Genomic DNA, 23,815 nt, shown 5'->3' on the forward strand with positions numbered 1-23,815 from the left:
ACACTTATCCAACAGCGCAGAAGCTGAATCTGCTCATGTTCAAGTTGCTGGTGCTGCAGTCCCTCCCTTTTCAAGTGGTGGACTCTGCACCTTTCAGAGAACTAACGGCTTGTGACGACCTGACGTATAGAGTCCCAAGCCGTCATTTCTTTTCGAAAAAGGCTGTACCAGTCCTGCACAAACATGTAGAACAGCAGGGGGGCCAGTCCTTGAGCCTGTCCAAAGTACACGACAGTGCTGATGTGTGGAGCTGTAACTACAGTCAGGGACAATACATGTCCTTTACGGCCCACTGGGTGAATGTGGTTCCTGCACAGCCACACCAGCAACTTGGCCAGGTCCCCCCGATTCTGCCGCCACGTTCTCACACCGTTGGTTCTGGGATAATGTCCGACTCTGAGTCCTCATCCTCCACTATGTCCTCAGCCTCCAATGCATGGACAAGTCACAGTTACCATCCAGCATTCAAGTGTGCAGAGCATGATGGTGTCACACTGTTCTTCACCTTGGCGAACGGAGTCACACAGGGGAGGAAATGCTGAAAGTGATTTGTGAAGAAATCGAATCATGGCTTTCTCCGTGACAACTGGAAATGGAAACCATGGTGACCGACAACGGTCTTGTCTGCCCTGCATCAAGGAAGCCTGAGCCATGTACCCTGCATGGTACACGTGTTCAATCTGGCTGTCAAGCATTTCCTAAAATGTTCCACCCATCTGCAAGACATCCTAACAATGGCAAGGAAACTTTACATGCATTCCAGCAACTCGTACACAGCAAAGCACACCCTCCTTGAGCTGCAGCATCAGAACGTCACCCCCCAACAGAGTCTGATATGTGACATTTCCACCCGTTGGAATTCCACCCTCCATATGTTGGATAGGTGTACTCCCCTATGTTACTTTGATGTCAACCAGTGGCAGCTCATACGTGACACCTGCCATTTGCTAAGGGCCTTTGAGGAAGCCACATAATTAGTCAGTCGCCAGGATTAGGGGATGAACGACATAATTCCACTCCTTCATTTCCTACAACATATGGTGGAAACAATGGTTGGTCAGGGCACTGGAGACGTGGCATCTACATAGTCAATGTGTAACGAAATGAGTGGTTTTTATACTCATCTGACAGAAGAGGAGGAGCAGGAGCAGCCAGAGGAGCTACAGGGTGATGAGGAAGACAAGACAGAGGACCCAAACACACCATGGCAGTATGCAGTGGAGATGGAAGCAGGGAGTCCCTCTGAGTCACTTGCACAAATGGCACGATGCATGCTCACTTGCTTGCATAGTGACTGCCGAATTGTCCCCATTCAGCAGCAGATTGACTTCTGGCTCTCCACCTTGTTGGACCCTCACTACGGGCACAAAATGGGGGCCTTTTTTACACCCAATGAGAGGGAGGACAAACTGACCTACTACAGAGACATCCTAAGTAGTCAGTTGGCAAATGGCTATCTGCGCCATCGTCCATCCTCTCACAGGTCTGACTCGGGGGGCCCTCTGCACTCATGTTCCACTGCCATGGCTGCTGGGGAGGGGTGGGGGGGGAGCAGTACCAGCTCAATCAGCAGCAGCCTGAGTCTGCAGTCCCTGATGAGTAGCTTTCTTCACCCTCATAGTGAGGCAAGTAATCATCAGCAGCAGGTAGACCTTTAGCAGGACCTGAACCAGCAGGTGGTGGCACACTTGGACATGACCCCGCCAACCCACATTAAAGATCTGTTGGACTTCTGGGCAGCCAAACTGGATTTGTGGGCACAACTATCAGAGTTTGCCCTGGAAAAGCTGTCCTGCCCGGCCAGCAGTGTGGCATCAGAGCGATTGTTTAGTGTGGCGGAGGCTATAGTAACCCCAAGGAGAACTCGCCTGTCCACCAAAAATGTGGAGAGTCTGACCTTTGTGAAGATGAATCAGGCATGAATCAGCCAGGATTTCCCCCCACCAATGCCTGATGCATCAGAGTAGATTGACCATGGTGCCACACCAACATTTTACAAATATGGATACAGCAAAAAATATTAAATTTTAAATTCCCCTGACAGAGCCTGGAGGTGGCGGCAGCATGAGAAGACCTTATGACAGCAGAATGACACAGCCTGGAAGTGGCAGCAGCATGAGGAGACCATATTGTGGCAGAATGACACAGACTGGAGGTAATTCATAATAATTTGTAGAATACATGCAAAGTGATCATTCATATTAAAAATCAACATTTGAAAATAGAATTTATGACTGACAGAAGGTTGACATTAAATAATTAAAAGAAAAATAGCTTAAACTAGCATTATATACTAGTGGTATTGATACCATTACAACAGAGGTGGTTGGTGGACAAGAAGTGGTGGCAAAGATGCCAACAGTTAGGAATGTCTAGGCCTGAGTACCCCTTTAAGTAGCCACCACCAAATTCCTAGCTGTTGGCATCTTTGCCACCGCTTCTTGTCCACCAACCATCTCTGTTGTAACGGTATCAATACCACTAGCATATAATGCGCCGTTTAAGCTTTTTAATGTCAGTCATAAATTCTGTTTTCAAATGTTGATTTTTAGCATAAACGATCACTTTGCATGTATTCTACAAATTATTATGAATTAATGTTTAATATTTTAGGACCAGTTTTATAAAGATGATCTTAATATAATGAATTTCTAACATCTTTTAACCCCTTAAGGACGCAGACAATAACATTTTTACGTTTTAGTTTTTTCCTCCTCGCCTTCAAAAAATAATAACTCTTTTATATTTTTATCCACAGACTAGTATGAGGGCTTGTTTTTTGCGTGACCAGTTGTCCGTTGTAATACCCTCACTCACTTTACCATAAAATGTATGGCACAACCAAAACAATACTATTTGTGTGGTGAAATAAAAAAAACGCAATTTTGCTAATTTTGGAAGGTTTTGTTTTCACGCCGTACAATTTACGGTAAAAATTACATGTGTTATTTATTCTCTGGGTCAATATGATTAAAATGATACCCATGATAACATACTTTTCTATTACTGTTGCGCTTAAAAAAAACGCAAACTTTTTTACCAAATTAGTACGTTTAAAATCCCCCTAATTTGGAGACCTATAACTTTTTCATTTTTCCATATAAGCAGCAGTATGAGGGCTCATTTTTTGTGCTGTGATGTGTACTTTTTATTGATACCATATTTGCTTATATAGAACTTTTAAACCATTTTTTAAATAATTTTTTGGGGAATAAAATGTTATAAAAAAAAAGCATCTATTTTGGACTGAGCCAGGTGAGGGGACCTCCGTCTGCCGTGCTGGATGATCGGATCGCCGCGGCAGTGCTGCGGGGGATCCGATCATCCATTTTAGTGACCGCGATGCTGCAGATGCCGTGATCTGTATTGATCATGGCATCTGAGGTGTCAATGGCGGACATCCGCGGGATAGCGGGTGTTCACCATTACTGGCGGGTCCCTGGCAGCGATTAGCAGTCGGGACCTGCCGAGCATCATCCAAACATCGCTCCGATGCTCGCGGTTATGCTTAGGACGTAAATGTATGTCCTGGTGCATTAAGTACCACCTCACCAGGACGTACATTTACGCCCTTCATCGTTAAGGGGTTAAACCTATTCAAAGCCCCAAAGTATGCTAACACTTGTGCGTAACTACAGAACCACATACAATGTAAAGAAATACATGACCAATAAAGTCAAAATTAACCTAAAAGGAACCTTTTTTTCCATATTTAAAAACACTGAAAGAGGAAAATAAATCCACACATACAGAAAAAAAAGAGTGGTGGGAATACCTAAGTCACCGATATATATGCATAAACAGCATTGTGGGGGGGGGGGGGGAGTAGTGTAGTGCAAAGATTAATTATATGCAAAGGGAGTACTGCTTTTTTTTTTGTCAAAAATATACTAATAGATATATATCCTGGGTGGGCGTAGATTAAAGTGGCACTCCAGTGGAAAAAAAAACATTTTCAAATCAACTGTTGCTGGAAAGTTAAACAGATTTGTAAATTACTTCTATTAAAAAACATTAATACTCCCAGTACTTAGGGAGGAAGTTGTGAAGTTTTTTAGTCTGACCCCAGTGCTCTCTGCTGACACCTCTGTCCATGTCAGGAACTGTCCAGAGTACAAGTAAATCTCCATAGCAAACCCCTTCTACTCTGGCCAGTTCCTGACACAGACAGACAGACAGAGGTGTGACACAGCAGAGAGCAATGTGGTCTGACTGAAAAGAACTTCACAACTTCCTCTGTAGTATACAGCAGCTGATAAGTACTGGAAGGATGAGAATGTTTTAATAGACGGAATTTACAAATTTGTTTATCTTTCTAGCACCAGTTGATTTGAAAAAAAAAAACATTGGAATACCCATTTAATTCTCAGTAGTTAGGATAATTCTAAGTCTAGACATAGGGTAAAAAAAATATATATGCTTTTGATGCCATAAATCAATTAGTATGTAAATTTAAATATCCCACACCAAAAAGTGCTAAAATAAAAACTGGACACTTTGTACCCATATAAATACCACATATATATGAGTGCCAAATGACAATATTTGTTCAAAAGAATAATTAAAATTGTGTAAAAACCGCACATACAACAATGGCCCTGATTTACTATTGTAAACCAGACATGTTTTGTTGGGTTGTGCGCCTGATTCTGGCACATTGAGCCAGAAAATTCTGTCTGCACCGAAATTTGCGCCAGAATTCTGACTGCACCAGAAATAAAAATAAAAAAACGACCAACTCTCTATTTTGCTGAGAAAACCCAAAAAAGTGGCGTGCCGGGAAAAGAGGTCGTGGTCACAGAAAATGGCCGTGTTCCTGACATTTTCACAGAAACCAAACATATTTACTGAGGTTTCCACATAAAATGTGAGGATTTGAGCTGAGGAAAACCCTACAGATCAGAGCATGTGTAAAAAAAAAAAATGTAGGGTAAAGTGCAAAATGTAGGGAAAGCTTAGTAAATACAGTGGGGAAAAAATTGTAGGGAATTAAAACCCAAATAGAAACCTACACTCCACTCTTATAAATCAGGGCCAATGTGTTTGGAGCTAACTTGCACAGGCTTAAAGGTGAAAAAAAATGTTTTTTTTTTTTCATCAAGTGGTGCTAGAAAGTTAAACAAATTTGTAAATTACTTCTATTAAAAAATATTAATCCTTCCAGTACTTATTAGCTGCTGAATACTACAGAGGAAACTATTTTCTTTTTTGAACACAGTGCTCTCTGCTGACATCACCACCACAGTGCTGTCTGCTGTCATCTCTGCATTTTAGGAACTGTCCAGAGCAGCATATGTTTGCTATGGGGATTTTCTCCTACTCTGGACAGTTCTTAAAATGGACAGAGATGTCAGCAGAGAGCACTGTGCTTGTGTTGTCAGCAGAGAGCACTGTGTTCCAAAAAGAAAATAATTTCCTCTGTAGTATTCAGCAGCTAATAAGTACTGGAAGGATTAAGTAATTTACAAATCTGTTTAACCCCTTAAGGACCGGGGTTTTTTCCGTTTTTGCATTTTCGTTTTTTGCTCCTTGCCTTTAAAAAATCATAACTCTTTCAATTTTGCACCTAAAAATCCATATGATGGCTTATTTTTTGCACCACCAATTCTACTTTGTAATGACGTCAGTCATTGTGCCCAAAAATCTACGGTGAAACGGGAAAAAAAATCATTGTGAGACAAAATTGAGAAAAAAAACGCCATTTTGTAACTTTTGGGGGCTTCCGTTTCTACGTAGTACATTTTTCGGTAAAAATGACACCTTACCTTTATTCTGTAGGTCCATATGATTAAAATGATACCCTACTTATACAGGTTTGAATTTGTCGCACTTCTGGAAAAAATCATAACTTCATGCAGAAAAATTTATACGTTTAAAATTGTCATCTTCTGACCCCTATAACTTTTTATTTTTCCGTGTATGGGGCGGTATGAGGGCTCATTTTTTGCGCCGTGATCTGAAGTTTTTAACGGTATCATTTTTGCATTGATAGGACTTATTGATCGCTTTTTATTCATTTTTTCATGATATAAAAAGTGACCAAAAATGCACTATTTTGGACTTTGGAATTTTTTTGCGCGCACGTCATTGACCGAGCGGTTTAATTAACGATATATTTTTATAATTCGGACATTTCCGCACGCGGCGATACCATTTATGTTTATTTTTATTTTTATTTACACTGTGTTTTTTCTTTTATGGGAAAAGGGGGGTGATTCAAACTTTTAATAGGGAAGGGGTTAAATGATGTTTATTCACTTTTTTTTTTTGCACTTTTTTTTTGCAGTGTTATAGGTCCCATAGGGACCTATAACACTGCACACACTGATCTTTTACATTGATCACTGGTTTCTCATAAGAAACCAGTGATCGATGATTCTGCCGCATGACTGCTCATGCCTGGATCTCAGGCACTGAGCAGTCATTCGGCGATCGGACAGCGAGGAGGCAGGTAGGGGCCCTCCCGCTGTCCTGTCAGCTGTTCGGGATGCCGCGATTTCACCGCGGCTATCCCGAACAGCCCACTGAGCTAGCCGGCATGCTTTCGGTTTCACTTTAGACGCGGCGTTCAACTTTGAACGCCGCGTCTAAAGGGTTAATAGCGCGCGGCACAGCGATCAATGCCGCGCGCTATTAGCCACGGGTCCCGGCCGTTGTTAGAGGCCGGGCCCGAACCGCTATGACGCGGGGCCACGCCGTGGCCCCGCGTTATAGATCGGGAGTGGACACATGACGTTCCAGTACGTCATGTGTCCTTAAGGGGTTAAAGGGGTACTCCCGTGGAAAACTTTTTTTTTTTAATCAACTGGTGCCAGAAAGTTAAACAGATTTGTATATCACTTCTATTAAAAAATCTTAATCCTTCCAGTACTTTTTAGGGGCTATATACTAAAGAGAAATCCAAAAAAGATACGCATTTCCTCTGATGTCATGACCAAAGTGCTCTCTGCTGACCTCTGCTGTCCATTTTAGGAACTGTCAAGAGAAGGAGAAAATCCCCATAGCAAACATATGCTGCTCTGGACAGTTCCTAAAATGGACAGCAGAGGTCAGCAGAGAGCACTGTGGTCATGACATCAGAGGAAATGCATTTCTTTTTTGTATTTCTCTTTAGTATACAGCCCCTAAAAAGTACTGGAAGGATTAATATTTTTTTTTATAGAAGTGATTTACAAATCTGTTTAACTTTTTGGCACCAGTTGATTTAAAAAAAAAATTACACAGGAGTACCCCTTTAACTTTCTGGCACCAGTTGATTGAAAAAAAAAAAAAAAAAGTTTTCCACCGGAGTACCCCTTTAAGTTCATTTGGCTTACAAAAAAAAAAAAAAAAAACATTCAATTAAAATTCAAGTTGAAACTCTATAAATAAGAAACCCACATAAAGCATTATATAGCATGAAGCATATTACCAAGGCAATGTAGCCAATACTGGCATCATTTTTAAGAAGGACATACTGTACATAAGATGTTTCATGCAAAATGACCACATGTGGAAGCTGAATTGTGTCCTCCTGGTTGTAGCAAGATAAACTCTCAGTTCCCCAACATTACAATGAAAAGGCGTCTGTTAATACCCGTCACAATGGCCAAATTAATTTGCAGGATTTTTAACCTATTTAGGTTAAAAGTAACAGTATGGCATTTGAGGGTGGACATTGAATTTAGGTATTGATCTTGGTAAAGTCAAAACAGTTAATACAAGTCTATTTTATCACTATTTTGCAGATAATCATATTGTAGGACAATGAATTATGTTGTTCATATAAAATAATTGGAATTCACAGCAACTCCAATAAGCAGTAAGTAATTTATGTCCTCAGGGAAACATTTTGTATTGACAGTTATGGTAGGATGTTAAAGAACTGAGGATGATTGAATGTGTGAACTGGCTGCTCCGCTACAGTTTTGTTTTTCTTAAAAATAGAAGAGAAGACCTTTTCAGAAAGTCAGTTTTTGCTGTCATAAGCGCATCAATTAAAGTTAAGGTTGAGCGCAGCATTAACCTAATCCAATGTACCTTCCTGCTGTAACTTTTACCAAAATACAATCTCTAATCACTACATTTGCATATCCTGCATGCTCTATTTGACTGGCATTCTTCTTTTAGGAAACATATCCCTAATGGCTCCGCTTGTCAACACACAGACAATCAATTAGCCATGTGAGAATAATTGCTTCTGGGGACTGAATGGTGTCCTAAGCTTTTCAAAACAACTACCTGACATTTGTAAGGAATCCTGCAGTATTCCAGAGAGCAGTAAAGCCACTTCATAATCAACATATAGATTTTTAGTGTTTTATATTATATTCTTACATATGAGATGCTGTGCACTTCTCGGCTGACACTCCTTGGCAACTGGACACTTGACAGTATACTTACCATATTAAAATCATGATCTTTCTGAAAGCTTTATCCTGCATTAAATGAGCATGCACTTATAATTTTATATATGTATATATATATATATATATATATATATATATATATATATCAAATGTAAAGTAGAAGCGGCACTCCGGAATATCAATAAAGCGTGGGTTTATTCACACATCTGTGCAGAAAGCGAAGTTTCGGCTCAACAATAGAGCCTTTCAATAGAGCCTTTTATTGTTGAGCTGAAACGTCGCTTTCTGCACAGATGTGTGAATAAACCCACGCTTTATTGATATTCTGGAGTGCCGCTTCTACTTTACATTTGATATTACTTGGGAATTGGTCTGTTCCTGAAGCTGTGCACCCACACGGATCTGGAATCCTGGAGCACGGTGCTTCTCTTTATCTATATTATCTATATATACATACATATATATATATATATATATATATATATATATATATACACTCACTCTCCATGGGGCCCAAGTCTCTATGGCAGCCAAACACTCTACATGGCTATCTTTGGCAGCTGTCATACATTATGAATGGAGCGGTGGCAACCTCCATTCCATTTTAACAGAATACTTTTGTCCTCCCTCTCAAGATTGTGAGGGGATTTAGCAGTCCGACCATCCCACCATCTCATCTATCCTGTGGATAGGAGATAACTTTGCAAATTGTGAAAACCCCTTGAACGCCATAATACCCGAATACCTGCCAATGTTTGTTTTTATGCTTTTTGTTTTTTCCTTCTGGCCTTTAATAGCCATATCTATTTTATTTTTCTTTATACACATCCATATGAGAGCTTGTTTTTTTAGGAGTGGCTTCTTTTTTATTCAGTTCACTGTGTGGTCAAACTGATATGTCATCTTGATACTTTTTTTTTTTTTTTTAAGTTTATGCCATACACTGCACATTATAAAAAATGTTATAGTTCAGACAATTACGCAAGCATCGATACCAACTATGTTTATTTTTATTATGTTAACATATTTTAATATATAAAATGGGATAAAGGGTGTGATTTTAACTTTTTGTAATGAAGGGGTTAAAATATGTGTGTTAAACCTGTATTAAATTTTTTTTGTGGTATCCCGGTACCGTATTACGTACCGTATCTAGTGTTGAGGTCCCCAAAGTCAGAGTAACTATGTTCAGGTAGGGTCCCTCAGGTGGGACAGCCCCTAGTCGCCTCTCCTCAAGTCTAATACTCTACATGTATATATTTAATAATAATATATATTTTATAATAATGTATAGTACTTACCTTATTTAGCGTCGCAGGACCTTCGGTCATGTGACCATGGTAATAATCTCTATGGTATGTTGGAGGACCTTTGGAGGTCCGTGGGTCACGTGTTACCCACAAGCCTTTGTAATGGTGATTGACATCAGAATGGACCAATTAGCACTAGTCCAGCCCCGGCCCATATAAGGGAGCTGTGTCCAATTATCGCTCTCTTGGGTTGCTGCTCTCGTGGATGCCAGACTAGCAGGACGGTTCTGCGCAACTTTCAAAGACACGCTAGGCCTTAAAACCTACCGGCCTCAGCTGAACCAAAACCGTGAGTTCTAATCTAATCCCCCGCTAATGCTAGCGAGACTACTGGACCGCAACTAAATCCCCTAAATCCAGTGGAACAGCGCACAATACCTAAAGACTCTAAATGCTAAAGTCCCAACCATTGTCAATCTCCAAAGTAAGCAGTTGTATGCATAGAGACTGTTCTGTTATTGAAGCTTGCAGAAAACCTTCAGTAAAAGTTAATACTGTTTCAGAAAACTATCCGGTTGTGGACAATCTATTATTATATACCTCCCTATCGCTCTTGGGAAGGGTGGCGGTAGGACAAGCATTACTAAGGAGCCCACCCCCTTGCGTCACGAATAGCAAGGGTTAACAAACACCCTTTAGTTACCGCACAGCTACGCTCCCCATACCCTACATCCCCCAGGCTATCACAAACTTTATTGGTTCCCTTAGGGTATTTTATGAGGAATATTTAGATTCCTCATATAGATCAATGCAGTTCTTTTGAACTGTATTTATCGGTGTGCTTTGAGCTCAATTGATAGAGCCTACTAAAAAGGGTGGTGCTTATGTTTCCTGTGTGAAAATTAGTAAATAAGAGAAATTTAAATACTTAGGGCCCACTTGTGAGGGGGTGAAGCCTAGAGTATAAATAATAAAGGTTTTCTCAGGCGTAAAGGAACGATTTCATATGAAAAGTTATGCATCTTTTTAATACACTTCAATTAGCTGAGATGTATTCTTTTCCCAGCCACTTACTGCTCATCATCCCCGGGAAGCTCCATAGTTTAGCTGTTTTTTTCTTCATGTTGTATGCACTCTGCTTCTGATTCACCCTGCGGATTAGTAGTACCCAGCACACAGCAGGAGGTTGCGGATAATTAGTAGCCAGTATACAGCAGGAGAAGGCAGACTGGTGGGGGTTTTAGTAGTCAGCATACAGCAAGGTATGGTAGTCTTGTAGTACCAGCATACAGCAGGAAATGGCAGTTTTTCCACATTGTACGCAGACAATCTTGTTTTGCTTAGAAGTGACAACACTGCCTACTGCACTGAACACTCTCTCTGATACTACACTGTTTGGTTTACACTGCACTCAACATCACAGGCCTTCCACAAACACCACTAGCCAGGACATCATCACTAAGAAGTGCCTCAGGGAATATAAACTATACATAGCAAATGCATTTCCTTGCCCTCTACATTGTAGTGACTCTAAGGGGATGATACTCTGGGTCAAATTTTCCATTATAGCCATCTGTAACATCTGAAAATTAAAGGGGTTATCCACTTTAAGTTGATTTTAGTGCGGACCTGGCAGACAGTAATGGACATGCTTAGGAAGGATCTGTGCTTGTCTTGGGGCTAAATGGCTATGTTGTGAGATTACCATAACACTGTGGCTAGCTTTTTGTGAACTGGTATTTCCTGTTTGACTTTTCTTTTTTTGACTACAAATCCCACAATTCCATTTTCCTCCCTCCCACACATCAGCCACCCCACCCGTTGAAACATAAAGGAGCTGCATCCATTCAAAAGACCTGTGGTTTTCAATCAGGGTGCCTAAAGCTATCCCTCCACCCATTGAAGCAGACAAGCTCCCTGTTATCAGCTGACTAGTGAGTCAGGTCTCGGCCGCATTGCAAGATGGGAAAAATCTGAGACAACAGTCATTTTGTATGCTGTTAAAAATAAAAATTGGAGTGAAAATCACAGAAGAAATGTGAGAAAACTGTCACACACAGGTACAGACACTATATTATGAACTAAACTAACTTTACAGCCCCTGTAGCATAGTCAAATAAAAAAAAATACTGGAATACCCCTTTAAACTATGACTTTCCCCACTCTGAGTAGAGTGGGACTACAAATACCAGCAGACTCTGGTTTTCACAGTGCCCTCCCCTAGGTCACTGCACTAATTATTTTCCTGTCCAGCTTGTTTTATCTGCTTATAACATTGCCTGGTGCCTCCTGCAAGCTGAATGTCAGGTTTCTTAGAGACCTTCATACATCAATGTCCTTAATCTAGCAGACTTTACAAGCAGTTAGAGGAAGATGAAAATATCCTCTGCAGGTACTGCCAGTAGTACATCATCATAGCTCTGGAAACACTTTATATAGCAAGGTCCCCTGCAGGAAGGAAGACTGCAAAAATGGTAATGTTTAATGTCATGATGTGCTTGAAGTAGAAGTAAATAAGTAAAATGTGAATAAAATGAGGTAGATTGACAGATTATGTAAAAGATTAATACATTATTATTAGAAGCAATTATCTAGAAAAAATTATTAATCCTTTCTAAGAGGTTAATTCTAGATTATGTTACTAGAATAGTAAAGTTAAACATATAAAGCTAATTTTGCTACCCTTTCACTTTAAGGCACATGTGACAGCTCCCTTACTTTCTATTATTTCACATAAGAGAAGACACACGTGTCAACTTGAACTGTTCTGTTGGTTTAGTTAAGGATTTAAAGTATGACATATTATCAAAACACACATTTGCATATTTACACTTCTTATTTAAACTTTTTTACATATTTCACAGTCAATGGCTCTACTATACTCCTTAGTCCTTACCACTTAGGCTGGGTTCAAATATGTCCGGCATCCGGCATAGGTGAACTCAGCCTAAATCTCGACGCAACTGATGCCACAACTGATGACAACTTGTCATCAGTTGTATGGCATGCGGCGTCCGTTGTTTCTGGGCAACAGACAGGGGGACGCAGCAAGCTGCGGTCCCCTGTCAGGTACCCTCCGGCATGTCCAACCATCCGGCGTCAAAATTGAGACGCTGGATGATTGTGAACTGTCAGTTCTAGCATCAGTTTCCCTCTGGTGCACGCTGGAGGGAAACTTTGCCGGACAACTGATATATGTGAACCCAGCCTTACTGCCACATTTATCTCAAATATTTCTCAAACCCGCTCAATCCTTAACTGTTACTTAAATGGGCACTCTCATTAAAAAATTTTTTTGCTATCACTTATTACTTTGTTTATAAAAAAAATTAAGCTTCCTATGTGTTATTTGTGTTTAAACTAGGTGTCTCCTCACTCCTCACTTAGGAAATGCTAAGGGGGGGGGGTGCAGTCTTAGCCAATCAGAGTTTATCTCATACACTGAACTGTTCTGGGCTGTGTGTAGCAGAGTAAGGGAGGAAGTGCTCCCCTATATGGCTTCAGATGATGTCATGCCTGCTGGGGAACACCCCTTCCCAGTCTGTGAATCTGACTGAGACTCAGCAGGAAATACAGAGCAATATCATGGTAGAAAACTAACAAATAAAAATAAAGGCAGGGGGTGGTTTATCATGATGGGGGCAGTGAACTGGGGGGATTATAAAATTTAACAAGATCATGAAAGGTACTCTTTAACTAATGGATTGGTACATGCCTCCAGAATCTCCAACTTGAACTACTTTAGCATCCTCCTTTGTGGCCTTCCATCAAACACTCCAATCCATCCATCCTCAACTAAACCACCTCTCCCCTCACTTCTCATCTGCTTCTCCCTCTGTCAACCCTTTTACTGGCTACCTATGAACTCATTTTAAACTGTTCACCATGACATACAAGGCCATCCACAAACTCTTCCCTCGTCCGCAGGTCATGCATCCATCTCCAACATTTCTCCCATGCTCCCGCTTACACTGGAATTTGCTAAGCTAAATCATCTACCTCCCACTTACCATCAATCCATTCAAAAGAAAAACAAGGCCTATACAAGTCCTGTAAATAGCAAGTCTATAACATTCAATAACCCTGTTATCACTGCACTGGGAACAGCTAGTTTCCCAACTTCTCAGAGACAACCAGCTGTCCCCCTTACCTACTGTTCCCCTCCCCTTGTAGATTGTAAGCCCTTGGGGACAGGGGGCTGGCTCCCTCTACATCAGTCCCCAATTTACTATGTTTCATATTTACTGAACTGGAAACAGCATCACTCAGTTTGTGTGTGGTAATTCAGTTAATTCTATTGAAATGAATGGAGCAGAGTTGTAATAGCACTTACAGTGTAGAAATATCTGAAAAACACATACTGTCTATAGATTTGATTAAACAGGGCACTCACCAGTACATCTTCTCTGCTTCAGTGTAACTTTACTGAAGATTCATCAGTATAACAGGTATAAAACAGATGACATCTAGTAAAGGGGTGCTCCTCTGAGAGATGGTGCCTTTTTGTGCTATGTTTGCGGTTCAACTGACCCACACGTCAAGATGTCCAGAGATACGTTTAAGTAACTAATGACCTTAGTGGTCATAGTTACAAAGAAACAACAATAGGTGACAACGTGTTGATTAAAATCATATCTAAAAACATATCTAAAATCATTAAAGGGGTATTTCAGTGGAAAACAAATGAACTGGTGCCAGAAAGTTAAACAGATTTGTAAAACTTCTATATAAAAATCCTTAATCCTTCCAGTATTTATCAGCTGCTGTATACTACAGAGAAAGTTGTATAGTTCTTTCCAGTCTAACCACAGTGCTCTCTGCTGACACCTCTGTCTTTATCATGAACTGTCCAGAGCAGGAGAGGTTTGCTATGGGGATTTGATTCTACTCAGGACAGTTTCTGACAGGGACAGAGGTGTCAGCAGAGAGCACTGTGGTCAAACAGAAAAGGACTATACAACTTCCTCTGTAGTATACAGCAGCTGATGAGTACTGGAAGGATTAAGATTTTTAAATTGAAGGAATTTACCAATATGTTTAACTTTCTGGCACCAGTACCCCTTAAACTCCTGCTGGACCCATAGCTTCCAGCCGTAAAATTCATCTAGCTTCATTTCTCATTAATAATTCATCTCGATTCCTTCCATCCTGTGCATGCTCCACCCTATCCAGGGTAGTGAATTGACACTCCTTTGGTTCACTACTGTGCACTTCATTCATATGTTGCATGAACTGCACAGCTTCTACAACTGTCCTGAGGAGCTAGGAGCAGTGTGGTTCATTCAACATATGAATGACGTGCACAGTAGTAAACCGAAGGAGTCTCAATTCACTACCCTGGATAGGGTGGAGCATGTACAGGACGGTAGGAATCAAGATTAATCATTAATGAGAAAAGAAGCTAGATGGATTTTAGGCTAAAAGCTATGGGTCCAGCGGGACTAAATAATCGCACAGAATTAAATGCATTATTGTAATGTCTTCCTGTCATTTTTTCATATATGTTTTTAATAAACACGTTGTCACCTGTTGTTGTTTATGAGTAACCATGACCACTAAGGTCGTAAGTTACTTAAACATATCTCCGGACTTCTTGACGTGTGGGTCAGTCGAACCGAAGAAGATGTTGTCTGTCTCGTACCTGTTATACTGATGAATCTTCAATAAAGTTACACTGACGCAGAGAAGATTTGCTGGTGAGTGCCTTGTTTAATCAAATCTATGGACAGTACATGTTTAGCATATACCTAGCAGTGGCAGTGAGCACCAAATGTATGCTTCAGTGGGAAGATTGAGATCTGGGATGGAGGAGTTATCTGGCTTGAGGATTAAGCATAGCAGTGCCGAGTGTGTGTCTTTTGGATGGAACTGTTAAGAATATTGCGGTGCTGTTTTTTGGGAAAAAAATGTTTTTCTAAACCTGAATAATCTCTTCAAAACTTGATTTACACGTATAACTAGTGTGCAATGTGGCTAACTACTACATGGCCAAACCAAGTTAATAATGTTGGTAAAATAATGATTTTTATATTTATTTTTTTGGAAATTCAACCCTAGGTGTTTAACCCCTTAAAGCACCAGGACGTAAATGTACATCCTATGCATAACCACGAGCATTGGAGAGATGCTAGCGTCATGCGCAGCAGCTCCCGGCTGCTGATAGCAGCCAGGGACCCACCCGTAATGGCGGACATCCGTGATCGCGTGGATTTCCGCCATTAACCCCTCAGATGCCGTGATCAAAACAGATCACGGCATCTGCAGCATCGGGGAACTATGAATGGATGATTGGATCGGCCGCAGCGCTGCTGCGGCGATCCGATCATCAAGCATGGCGGCCGGAGGTCCCCTCCCCTTTCTCCGCCATCTCCCGAGGTCTTCTGCTCTGGTCTGCGATCGACGGGACCAGAGACGGGACCCCCGCGATCTGACATCTTATCCCCTATGCTTTAGAAAAAATGAAAACATAAAAAAAATCCTTAAAGGGGTACTCCACCCCTACACATCTTATCCCCTATCCAAAGGGGATCACGCCCGCTCCTATAGACTTGCATCGAGGGGGCGGGGCGTGACGTCACATGGGGGCGGAGTCGTGACGTCACAAACCTCCGTTCCCGTGGTTGGGACCCAGACCCTCCAGCGCTTTCGGAGCAGAAACCGGTGGGTGCCGCATGCTATATTGCGAAGGTCCCCAGAGACGGGACCCCCGCGATCTGACATCTTATCCCCTATCCTTTGGATAGGGGATACAATGTCTAGGGGCGGAGTACCCCTTTCAGGGATTAATCTTGCAATGTAATTATATTGAGTGTACTGTTACTAATATTATTTCAAATTTTACCTTCTTTTGCCAATGGTAAAAACACTACAACTCTTACATTATCTGTATATTATTCTAATGAAAAAACTAGCACATAAGGACCAATTTACTACATGCTGTTTAGATTGATTGCAAGAGTAGTCTTATTGACTTTCAAGTGCTTTAATTTGGCAGATACTTTTAGAAGGCATACCTAATGAAAAACTGTATGTAAGAAAATGTAGTATGTAAATGAGCCCTAAATCAGTAACATCAAGGTTGGTTGCAAGCTTATGCTTTTTCATCCTTCTTTCTGTAAGTAGAAGTAAGTGAGAATTTTGCTTAGCAAAGTAATTTTTCTTTTTTTTTTGCTTTAAAGGAGTTATCTTAGATGACTCCTTTCTGCTAAAAAGGAATGGATCTTACTTTGGTGGAGACGACACTATGGGTGCGATTAATCAAAACTTTTGCAGAGGGAAAGTTGATCAAATTGTTTCTTTTCAGAGGCCTTTTCAAAATTGAAAAAAGCAATCTGATTCATTGCTATGGGCAACAGGTCTACTTTTCCTCTTCACAGGGTTTGATAAATCTATTCTATGAAACGTGTATTTGGGATTAAGGATTTTTTAGATTTTTATTTTTGGGGTGAACCCTTTAAGGGGTTCTGCAGTACAGAAATGTCTGTGATGAGACAGCAGCAAAAGATTGCAACTACTGTTAACAAAATACATTTTTTTTTTTTCAAACATCCTTCTGCCAAAAATGGAAACATTGCTTCCAGTTAGCAGTAGTGCTTAGGTTACCTTTATTGTTTGCCACATAGTATTAAAAAAACAATAGCTTTAAATAAAGTGTGGCTCAGTGGGAGAATCTGCAGATGTGAATAAAGATGTTATACGCTTTACAAAAAGAAGAGTTTGGAAAGAAAAGAAGCAAATGAATTCAAGATGAGATCATGTTTTTGATATAAGAAATGCCTTGGGCAGCGCTGCTGGCACTGGTTGTGAAGAATTGTAACAGAATGACAGCAAGTGGTAAAGTTAGCTGCTGCAAGGTCAAGTTGGTCAAAAGCTTATTTACAGAATGCAAACTAATTTAAAAACAGTAATCTAATTGGTATTAGAAGTTAAAACATTGCAAAATACAACATTATTTTAAGAACACCAGCTTGAAAGGCTACGGACACCAGTAAATTCATTTTTTAAGTTTTTTTTGCTTTGTTGTTCTATTGCAGCCTATATGTTTTCACATATATTGCAGGCTGTTCTCTTCCATTCAGAGTTAAATCTCATTCTTTAGCCCCCTTCTCCTATTCGAAATATGGGGGTTGTGATTATTATTGAAGAGATCCATTGGAGACCTATATTCTAGCAGTGATCCATAGAAAAAAAATATATGCAAAATAGCTCTCCTACAAAAATAGAAGAGTCACCTTTGAAAAGAAGAGGGATCCATGTAAGTTTTGTTTTTCTATAACTCTTAGAATGAATGACATAACAGAGATGAGCAAAAATGTTAAATGTTCAGTTCTGATACACTAGATCTGTCCTAATCCGATGTTTCTTTTACTTAATATTACTTTTAATAGATTCCTCAGGCCAGGTGCATTGTGTATAACCTGGGGAGTCTCTTCCCAGTCTTACACAGCAAGCCAATGCTGTGAATAGCACTAGGCAATTAACGCCTGCTACAAGGTTTCCCACACAGAAGCAGAAAGCTTTTGTGGCTATGTGCTGAAAACGTTCTGCTTCTAAAGTTTTGTGTGTGTGTTTCTTTTTTCTAATTTATTTTTAGTATGACAGGGTCTGTCTTTAAGCCGTGGCTTAGTGTTAGCCTGTAAAAAGAATAACACTATCCACCCCATTGTTATCCCATTTCCCACCAGCAACAGGGGCACAGGCAAGAGTCAAGTACCTTCAGGCTTAAACCGAGAAAAATGATGGTCCAAGATTGCCTGTAGCAAGTTGCTAAAAAATAGGCTGAATAGGGTCAAAAAATGGGTCTTTCCACCATGGCTGTTTATGGAAAACATAAAAAAAACTGAAAAAATGTGAGGTGTCACCTATTTTCCATAGCCAACTGGATCCAAACTAAGCAGTAGCAGTCTGGTACCATCAGGGTGAAAAAGAACATTTATTTTGGCCTTTCCTAAGCCCTTCCCCCCTGTCAGACAATCCCTTCAACTTGTGCAACTGTATGTAAAAAAGACTAATCACTTCTATTGATATTTATTCTATTTTGTATGGAAATAAATGTTACAACCACATGTGATACGTATCCTAAAGAATCTCAAAAAAATTGGTATTCACAGCAGAAAGCAAAAGTGTCCTTTTTGAATTTTCTCTTTATTTTAAATTTCCTGTACCACTGTTGTGCTGCCTTAATCTTTTAATAAGATTATCTTCTTGTACGAGGAAGTGTATGCTAATAACACAGCAGAAACCAGTTAAATTGGCTTCAGTACATACAAAAATGAAGTAATAGCTCTAACCAAGAAAAATGTTCCAACTGACTTTTGTAGTGTAATGCACTTAATAAAGGTTTTATACCGAACTTTAAAATCATTTTTCATTAGGTGAACTCATGCCACAAGGCAGCTATCTAAAATGTATTTTTGCTGGTAAAAACAAGCTTTGCTCCTAATTTTTTATGGAACATTTTGACATTAATCAACATTGCGAGTAAAAAAAAATGGTAAAGGACACTCTTATTTGGCTATATATATAAAAATGGCAGTGCTATTTCCTATTACTGAGGTCATGTATTGATCATGTTATACAAGACACTTTTGTCTTCATTTTTATGCCTGTAAATCTACAACATACTGTATATATGAAAAGGTCACTTCATAAATTTGTTGGAATCTGACCTTAAGGAAAGAATGTATCACAGGTCTTGTCTGTTCTATATGTACACTATGCCAAAAACAACTAGTGCAAAAGATTTGATACAAATATTGTTAAACAGGATGATAGACAAGACTTGGACAATTAGCAATTGATTTACAAGGCAGAATTCTAGTATGTTCACAATTTTCTATTTTATCATTTTTCATGTGGAGTTACAAAATATGTTTGGGGTTGAAAAATAGAAAATACATATTTCAAGTTAAATTTGAGTGGAGTATAAGTAAGAAACAATTTGATTAAGGATACATTGACACTGCTATTATCATAAATGTTAAAAGCCTTTGGGAGTATGTCCTGATGTATACTTTCAACGTATACCCATGATGTATGTCGCTATGTATATAGTTGCATATGTTGGCCATTGGCCACAATGCAAAAAAGATGTACACTATGGGGGAGATTTATCAAAACCTGTGGAGAGGCAAAGTTAACCAGTTGCCCATAACAACCAATCAGATAGCTTCTTTCATTTTTTACAGGCCTTGTTAGGAATGAAAGAAGCAATCTGATTGGTTGCAACTGGGCAACAGGTTTTGATAAATCTCCCCCTTTTTTTTTTCCAGTGGCCTCAATACTTTATGCTTTTCTACAGAGTAAGGGTATGTTCACACTACGGAATTCCTGTGGAATTCTGTAAGCGGAGATACGCAATGTGAACCTAGCGCCAAAGTATTTTCAGCTGCGGCCACCAGACGGAATCTCCGCTTGCTGAATTCAGTAAGCGGAGATTCTGCAGTGTGAACGCACCCTAAAAAGGAGATATTCTTTAAAAAACACACCACCCCAACAGGTCAATGGTACACTTTTTTGGTCTCTCTTGGGTCAAAAGGGGCCCCCGAATGCATAAGGCCCCCGGATACATAAGGCATATGAGTCAGAGTTTTCCTAAACGTGATCAGAACACAGCCTAATACAAACTATAATCTAATTCAAGATTATTCCCTACATTGTGTTCTGTTTTACTGCGCTTGTCCTGAGTAAAACAGGATCATAAAGCTTTGTTGTGAAGTTCATGGGCTTGTCTGCTTCTTACATATTTATATACATGTTGCAAAAAATAAATCTGTTCTAACATTTAGACCTGGTTTACACACTGCATTTTGGTCAAAAGGAGTGTAACCAACATAGAGGAAAACTATAATAGTATTTTCGTTAGTATTTTAGTGAGTATTTTATCCAAAAGAAGCTCATTCCAAGGTCCAAAACACAGAAAAAAAGTGAAAATCATTATTTGTACTTTTTTCTGTGTTTTGGACCCACTCCTGCTTTTGGCTAAAAATACTGACTAAAATATTGACTGAAATACAATGTGTAAACCCAGCCTTACAGGTCACGCAAAGCAGTGAAAATCAGTTTTGAACCTCAAAGATGTGTTTTCTCAGGCATTGAATTATAAGAAAAAAATGTTTACAAAAATTTTAATGCTGTCAGTATCAATTGGTAAATAATTTATACAAAAAAAAAGTGTTCTTTAATCTTTATGAACTTTCAGTATTTAGTAGTAGGTATGGCAGTTGTGTGAGATTAGCTCTGAAGAACCAGTCAAATAGCTGCAAAACAGCAATCAGAGTCAGAGGCATGAAAGTAACATTTATACAGGGCATTTCCTGTCTTTATTTTTCAATATAAAAATACAGCTTTAAACTACGACATAAACACACAAAAAAAAAAATCCAGTTTGGACGCTAGATACACAATTCTCTTTCCTGTCTATGCAGGTTACTTACTGCCAGCCACCCAACAAAGTAGATAATAAATGTGTCACACAGGTTACAAAGTCTCCTTTTAGAGGCTGCAAACCTCCAAATTCAAAGTATATTTATGAATGTAGTAAAGGTGTCTGATCTGAGGTATTATTATATTTTTTTCTTTAACTTTATCTAGTTTGGGGTCTAATTCTGACTAATAATATAACCAGTAGTTAAACACACTGGTTCACGCCACTTCATAGACTATACACTTTCATGCCAGATGAAGGTATGCCTAATGAATTTCCAAGAGTACCTAATGCTCATACTTTGGCTTTCATCAAAATATTGTTACCATTAAAAAGACATTGACAGACTGATGCTAATATTTGCTATATAGTAGTAGCACCTATACAGCTCCATTAACATACACAGAATAAATTATTTATCATCTCCAATGCAACATTTTTTTTATTTTATACTTGTATCCACGCATAAAATATGACTAGTAAAGTGTAAATCTACCTACATTTGGCAGCTCCTGAATAACCTTTTATTTCTGTGACTCCTACATTCTAGACTCCACTGTCTGTTCTTGATGGCCATAGATGCCATAGAATAGATGGATATTCTAGACTGAGATGTATACTGTTCTTAATCTGCACCCATTGATCTCCTGACCATGTTCACTTTCATAAATGACTTTACTACAGAAACATCATACTACAGATAACATACTAACATACAGGGCTCAAGTTCCTGCTCTTTTTCCATGGCAGGAACACCGTTCCCATTAGCCAGAGTCCTGCAAGACCAGCCCTTGAGTTCCCAAACCTTTTTCCCCTGGACTTTACCCCTTCTATCATATCACACATGTCTGGTGCTGTTGTCTGCCAGGGATTTTTTTCCCTGACCTTAAAATTGCCCAGTTTAAACAGAATCCTGTTTTATATCTTTTATTTAAAATCTATGTTTTAATTTCCCTCTGCCTATGCATCACATGCTACTACAGTAATATTACTGGGGCCTAAGGCCACACTTTGTCAAAAACCGACTCTACATCCATCATTATGACATCTCCTAAAAGGGTCTTTGAAAAGATTCTATTACAAAAATACATCCCCTTTAATAGCACACTGTTCTGCTTCAGAAAACATTAGAGCAATCTTTTTTGTTATAACGTTTTCTGAAGCAGAACAGTGTGCTATTAAATGGGATGTATTTATGTAATAGCACCTTTTCAAAGACCCTTTTGGGACAGGTTTTCATGATAAAAGGGGTCTCCCATTCAATACTTTTTGCTTTATTGCTTCTACCCTATTGGAAATTAAAAGTGTGAATGAAATCAAATATAATATTAAATATAACAATATTTTATTTTTATTTCCTTTCGTTTCACGCTGTCAGAAACATCTTAATTTAGTTTCTGTCTTCAGAGGACAATGCATACAGGTCTTTCAATGCAAGCTAATGCATTTCATTTGTAAGCACACATTCCGAATGCATTGAATTTGAATATAAATGCCGCTCTCCACAGGTGCTGCCCATTAAAACTGTTACTTAGAATCTTTGGATTAGTCCGGAATGATTCTGCTATATCATTGAAAAAATCCTTCTCACTTGTTTCACACACTTATTCAAGGGAGGAAGAAAAAGCGAAGTAAAATCTGCAGAGGTTTATGGAAAGTCACTTTAAAGTAATGCATAAAGCTAAACGTCTTCTCCATGGGACATAATGGACCTAATTGTTTCCTAATGGTGTTGCATTTGCATTTAACTTAAAAAAATGTACTTTAGATGTGGATAATCCTTATTTTACCTTTAAAGTAAAAGAAAAGTAAAGCATCCTCTTAAATCTAGATGTTTTGTGAAATTTTGTGCAAAAAAAGCCAGTGGACATGAACGCACAACCAAGCAGCCTCATAACTACCTGTCAGGATCCGGACTGGTATTCGGAGAGGACATGGGTGATGGATCCTCTGTGTCAGTGAGGAGATGGCGTGGGCCGTACCAGGGGAACGGAATCTAAGTGGTTACTGGTTTTCACCAGAGCCCGGCGCAAAGCGGGATGGACTTGCAGCGGCAGGTAACCCCCAGGTCGTTCCACCCGATAGCAACTCAACCTCACTGACAGCTGAGACAGGCGCGGTACACAAGGGCAAGGCAAGAGCAAGGTCGGACGTAGCAGAAGGTCTGGACAGGCAGCAATGGTTTGTAGTCAGGGGCAACGGCAAGTGTCTGGATACACAGGTAATGGAACACACAGAAACACTTTCTCAGGGCACAAGGCAACAAGATCCGGCAAGGACAGGAAGGGGAAGTGGGTTTTTATGGAGTGGAAGTGCTTAGGAACTAATTGGGCCAGGCACCAATTAATGGTGCACTGGCCCTTTAAGTTTGAGAGACCCGGCGCGTGCACGCGCCCTATAGAGCGGGGCCGTGCGCGCCGGGACTGAGCAGAAGGACAGGGCCAGTAAGAGTAACGGGATGCGCTCCCGGTCAGACTCGCAGACAGGAGCGCTGCAAGCAGAGGAGTAACGCCGCAAGTGCTCCGAAGGGGAAGCAGGGCCCGGAGCGCTCGGCGTTACACTACCGTTAATATGAAATGCATTGAAAGGAAATTAGGATTAATAGCAGATTGGATTTGAGGTCATTTTATAGGAGATGAGTGGAATAGCGATGATACCCTAACTGGCTAACTGAGAGGATATAGATTGCAAGCATACAAGACCTCTTAGGCCCCTTCATCAGGCAGTTCTAGAAAAAATGGGCAACTGACCCTATATAGGGTTGGCCTGACCTGCTCTATGATCATGATGGA

Source organism: Hyla sarda, chromosome 1 (genome assembly GCF_029499605.1).
Source record: "Hyla sarda isolate aHylSar1 chromosome 1, aHylSar1.hap1, whole genome shotgun sequence".
Lineage (NCBI taxonomy): Eukaryota > Metazoa > Chordata > Amphibia > Anura > Hylidae > Hyla > Hyla sarda.